At 43.5% G+C, this 6,240-nt stretch overlaps 1 pseudogene; it reads right to left on the reverse strand.

The window, feature by feature from the left end:
• Window positions 1–3,091: 3,091 nt before the first annotated feature.
• LOC149119452 (dolichyl-diphosphooligosaccharide--protein glycosyltransferase subunit MAGT1 pseudogene) lies at window positions 3,092–4,171 on the reverse strand (annotated as a pseudogene).
• Window positions 4,172–6,240: the final 2,069 nt, after the last annotated feature.

Here is a 6,240-nt window from a genome sequence, read left to right on the forward strand (position 1 = left end):
TCGGTGACCTGCAGCCACCCACAGGTGCTTATCGTCCTACTAATCAGGCAGACAGAATCCAAGCTCTCTCATTGCGGTATTGTGGAGAGACTTATTGATGTTAATTCGTGCCTGTCTTGGGTGACCTGCGGCGCATAAGCTGCTAGCCGCCCGCAGGTGCTCACCACCTCTCTAATCAGGTAGACCGAATCCAAGCTCTCTCATTGCCATGTTGAGGGGAGGCCTTATTTTTCTCTATTTCTCTATCTCCGGGCATTCCTATCTCTCCTATTTTACTTCTATCTACCAGCATTCCTATTTCTCTCATTTTAATTCTAAACTTCTGTTTCTCTTATCCCTGAGGCCTCCCGGCACCCACCCCGAGGCTGCTTCTCCGTGGCTTCCTGGCTCTGAGCCGCTTCAGCCCACACTTCTCTCATCTGCGCGGCTTCCCCGCTTCGCGCGCGCACTCCGCGGTCTCCGCGCCCCTTCGCGCCCGCACCACGGCCTCGCACTAGCCCCACATTCCCTATCTACTTGTGCCCCACGCGCTCTCTCTGCGCGCGGCGGCTTCCACGAGTCACAGCACAGCTCACGTTTCCGCCACCGGTATTCAGTCCAAGTTCCCCGGGATAACCTGGCGAATTCAACCCAGCTCACGTCTGCGCCCTTCGGCTTGGCTTCCCGTCCTTTGCTCCCCGGGCTAATCTGACAGATTCCAACCTGGTGGCCCAAGTCTCTGCCTCTGGTTCCAGATTTTCGCCTTTTGCTCCCCGGGCTGACTTGAAGAATCCCAAGATAGCTTACGTCTCCGCTTCAGCCTGCACTCACGGCTTCATCCTCCCTAACATATTTTTCTCTACCTGGTATGTTTCCTAACTTTTCTTCCAACAATATTCCCCTCTCACTTCTCCTGGCTTCTCCCCACAGTCCATATCCGAGTCTAAGTTTCTTTTAGGTTTCACTTTCACTTTCAACCTGCAGTCCGTATCTGAGTCTAAGTTTCTTCTTGCTCTCACTTTAAATCCTAACTTCTTTTCCACAGTCCGTATCCGAGTCTATGCCTAGGCTTTCGATAGCTTCTTCCAGCACCTTTTCTGTCCGGCTTTTCCCTAGGCTCTTTGCTAGTCTCTCTCTCTGGTATTTTCCCACTTCTTCCCGTTTCTTCCCTCCTGGGTTTCCTATCTGAGTCACGACACCATTATGTCGCTCCCCCTCTTCATGGAGGAACGACACTAAACCCTGCCTAGGCTTCATATCCGAGTCACGGCACCATTATGTCGCTTCCCCTCTTCATGGAGGAATGACACTAAACCCTGCCTAGGCTTCATATCTGAGTCACGAAACCATTATGTTGCTCCCCCTCTTCGTGGAGGAACGACACAGGACCCTGCGCTGTTCTTTTGTCTGCTCGGCCCTCCCCGGGTTTGCTGCTGGTTCTTCCCAGGTTGGCTACCGACCCTTCCACCTCCATGGAAGGGCGGTTCCCCCAGCCACTTTCCCCACTTCCGCGGGGGAGCGGCACACCACCGGCCGGCTCTCTCGGGGGCTGCACAGGTGTTCCTCAGGTGTTCCTCTTAGATGTTCCTTGTGCATGTTGTCTCTCTCCTCCTTTATAGTCCTCTTCACCAATCCCAACTCTGCTACCCACACACCGAGTACGCTGCTCTCCTCCAATCAGGAGCAGGTCCTGCTGTTTATTGGTTGAACTGGAGGCAGCTGTGTAGAAGCTGTTTTCTCCTCTCCCAGCGCCATATTGTGGGAGAGCAGATGCATAGAATAAGTCTTAATTCCAGTAACTTAGTCTAGTCCGAGTTGCTCCCCACAATAACTATGGGAAAGTTATAGTTAGATGTCATAATAACCATAAAAACATTCTTTACAGAAATCTGGTTAGCAAATATGGTTACTTCCACAGACAGAAAGGCAAAACTAAAACAAAACCTCTTTATTTTATTTTATTTTGACAGGCATAGTGGACAGTGAGAGAGACAGAGAGAAAGGTCTTCCTTTGCCATTGGTTCACCCTCCAATGGCTGCTGTGGCCGGCACGCTGTGGCCGGCGCACTGTGCTGATCCGTTAGCAGGAGCCAGGTGCTTCTCCTGGTCTCCCATGGGGTGCAGGGCCCAAGGACTTGGGCCATCCTCCATTGCACTCCCAGACCACAGCAGAGAGCTGGCCTGGAAGAGGGACAACTGGGACAGAATCCAGCGCCCTGACCAGGGCTAGAACCCAGTGTGCCAGTGCTGCAAGTCGGAGGATTAGCCTATTGAGCCATGGCGCCGGCCACAAAACCTCTTTAAATTCTTACTTTGTTTCTCCACTTGGAGAAAGAAAATAAAGGCTAAAATAATAGCAAAAAAAGAAGAACCTTCAAAAAACAGTTTGTACAGAGACAAAAACTCAGTATTTCATGATTTTCTTTCTTTTCCCATTCTAAGGGAATCCTTTTTCTAAACAGAACCAAATCTATTTTTCTCTTAGGTAAAAATCAAAGAAGTGAGACTCTCTAAATTTTCAGAAACATTTTAGATCATTCTATGAGTTACTGATTTTCACGCTAAGCTATATATGTATTTATTAGGTGTGGATGATCTTAAATAAAAGAAAATTAAGAACATGAAATGAATCAAAAATCTTTCCAAATACAAGGCAGTTAACACCACACTCATGCAAAAATCATAATCCTGTATTCAGAGGTACTTTGTAACATTTGCAGTTATCAGGAAGCATGGATAGAACTGTATTTCAGTAAGAAAGACACAGGAGGAGGGCTGAACAGTCTTGCTGAAATCTAGATACAAACTCTGAAGAATGGTGCTTTGTTTTCAGAAGATCACACACCATATGTGATTTCTCCACCCCAAAGGAAATATAGATAAAGTATACACATCCCTGCAAAGATGGAAGAGCTAATAACAGATTCCTGATGATGTAATTATCCATAATAAGCATATGCCAGAACATCTGGTCAGGACTTTCTTTTCCCGCCTTGGGATAAGACAATATAGAATCAAATGACAAAAAGCTAGCTAAAGCAATTTTCAGCTTTGCTCTAATTAAAACAAAGAAGTAGTTTAAAAAAAAAAAAACTTTTAATGATATACTTAATTCTACTAAATTAAATGTTCCATAAAGTACACTAGGAAGACAAGGTTAAAAGGAGAATAATTTCCAAATACTTCATTATTTTGACAGGAAATTTCTTGTTAAGGCACTACACATCTTTGGTTAAATGATTAACTATTTAAATCACTTGAAAAAAAAAGAGGTAATACAAAATGCACAAGTTGTATTCTTCTTTTCAAACACACATATTTCTCATTTTTAGTTTCTATTATTCCAGTGTCTACATATCTCTGGATCCCTTTTAACTCATCAGAAAGCTGTATGGATACCCATGATATTTAGATCTGAAAATTGACAGCATCCAACTGAAGAATAATACAACCAATGAAATACCAGCTACGTTACATTATCTTTCGCTTTCCAATATCCATGTCAGAAGTAGCAGCTTCACATAAAAGCACCATCCCTAAGGTAGTCCCACAAGTCCACCAATAACAGCCAAAAGTAATCCCAACATAAGGGGACCAGCATATTTTGGGGGTCAATTACTCTAGTATTGACATCAGTTCTGTCTGCAATCCTCCAGGCAATCTGCTCAGCTGAAAAACCATGCACCTGCAACTCATATGTATCGCCCCGTTTGGGTTTCCCTTTTGCAGGAAAGTTGATGAAAGTTGGAGCCGAATTCATGTTTAGCATTTGAAATACATCAGAACCTTCATCAAAATCTACCATGGCAAAAAATATTCTGTTGGTAAATGCACTGGAATATCGCCAAGAGTTTGCCAGGATCTGGAATTCTTCATCAGCTTGTTTGCAAACAACACACTGTCTATGAAGTTGGAGAGCAGTGAACATGACAATAACGGAGTAATTTCTTGGTGGAGCTTTAACAAGACGATGAAACTTGTCTCCATTCATTCTTATTACAGGCCTTTTATTGGTCCATTCCATCAGCTGACTAACCTTTTCAGATAACACCATCTCCGTCTTTCTTTGGGCAGAAGCCAAAGGAACCTCTTAAATGAGCAGCAGTGCCACCGCCATGGTCGCAGAGCTGCACCAGAACCACCGAGGTGCTGCCATGTTCACAGCTCTCCCTTTCGCCAGCGAAAACTTTCCTCTGACTGGGACTGAAGGTGGGGCGTGAGAACTGCAGTCTAAAATTCTTAGGTCAATTATAACTCATGGATTGAGAGTCTTCAAGGAATAAGGTTCATAGTCAAAGATATCTCTACCTGTGTACTAAATGATTTTGCTCCCTCTTGAAGCAATCACAACAGTGCTTAGGTGCTCTGAAATGCTGCCAGACTATCCCAATGATGAGATCTGCCTATCATGTTTATTTTGACTTCTGTAGAGTGGGTAAATCATATTACTTTCTCTTCAGAGGGAAGGGAATGGCAGGGTCGGGGAAGAAGAGTGCTTTGGATGGTTTTGCTTTTAGCACACATGCCAGGATTTAATGTCCTTTTGTTGTAACAGTGTTTCCTCTCCTGCCAGCACATACCTATCAACATTTTTCACATTCTGGCCACACAGTGTAAATGCTGCCTGCATTTGTGAAGTACCTGTCACAGAAAGGTAATTTAAATGTAGTACCTTCCCTGGTGGAAGTGTACTTATTATGAGCATATCACTTACTGCCTGAGCACTTTCAATTGGTGTTCAGGAAGAATATTGCCTTCCCAGAGAGCCCATTTTTTCCAGTACAGTACTGGATAAACTCTTTACCCATAATATAGAGCATATTTATTTGGTGTGTGTCACTAAAAACTCAAATATATAGACAAAAATAAATAAAATCAAAGAGGAATATGCATGAAACAATGGTCTAGGAATCAAGGAGCCTCAAAAACTGATTATTTCTAATTATGCAAACAATCCTCTTATCTAATGCAGTAGAGCCCTATCTGAGATAAGAGAGTCTAATGAGGGACAGTTGGTAAGGATGTTCACTATATCCTGTCTCCGACCCTTGTGTGACATAAGTCACTTGGTTTCTTTCAGCATCCACATCCCCATCTGTAGATTGGGTAATTGTGACCCCACCTTAGGGGGACTTCATAGATGTTGTAGTTAAGCATGACAGTGAGTAGAAAAATTCTTTATAAACTGTGCAACCTGCAAATGTATTTATTCAGAAAGTAAGTGATTAGTGAACTAATTAATCTGTCAAACATTTGTTGAGTGCCTGCGTTGTGACATAAACTGTGTTGATTACTGGAGATTCTGTATTTCGTATTCCAGGGGGTTGGACCCCATTGTTAGCAAATAGATCCATGGGATATTGGATGACAATACCTAGAATAGAGGGTTTCTGAGGTCATCCCCAGAGGGTGAAGAAAGACACTCTATCCCCTTTGGATGCTGGAAATAGTTATTGGAAAATGCTATGAAAAAGTCCAGCTTTTTCCAGTGCTTTCACAGAAGGCATTTTTTGCTTCCTGTAGAGATGTCTGCACTCTAATAGTTCATCAAAATGGTAGTTTTGGCTATAGGAGTGATGCTGTGATACCAAAGAGGGTGAGAACAAATTGGACCTGAAGCTGAGACCATGGCCGCTTGTGGGCACCTTGACCTGGCAGTATGTTGACACCATGGCGCAGCAAGAAATACTTTAGTCATATTTAATGAACAATGCAGGAAAACTGGAGAAATTTTCCTGAGGATGCTCCATTTGAGGGCTTGTTTGGAGTCCTGAGATAATAAAGAATTATGAACTATTGCCCTGAAAATATCATGGTGGCTAATATTGGTGTGAGCAAATAGGCCAAACCATGACCAGTCAATCCTCTGCTCCATGACAATTGTTTAAAACACTGGCTTGAGAGATGAAGAAGCCAGTATTCAAAAGTATTTCAGTGACTGTTTTTGTTCATGTATCTTGGTTGAATGTTTTTGGTCCTTCTAAACAAATGTGCTTTTTAAAATAATTTTATTTCTATCACTTTAGCTTGGTTGTCTCTTCCAGGAGCCAAACCAGGAATGTCTGATTTGTTGGAAGTGTGGGGAGGGTCCTTGGGCTTGATCTCTCTCATTCCTTTCCCCCACCACTCTGGTTCCCCAGGGAAAAACAAGGTGATGACAGACCTCCCTCCATCAGCCCACATTTTAGTACCAAATGAACTAAGTGATTCATCTTTACTTAATTCAGTATTACTGTTTGTTGAGCACTGCTTAGGCTAGGA

Source organism: Oryctolagus cuniculus, chromosome Y (assembly GCF_051225735.1).
Source record: "Oryctolagus cuniculus isolate XC-2025 breed Fujian yellow rabbit chromosome Y, ASM5122573v1, whole genome shotgun sequence".
Taxonomy (NCBI): Eukaryota; Metazoa; Chordata; class Mammalia; order Lagomorpha; family Leporidae; genus Oryctolagus; species Oryctolagus cuniculus.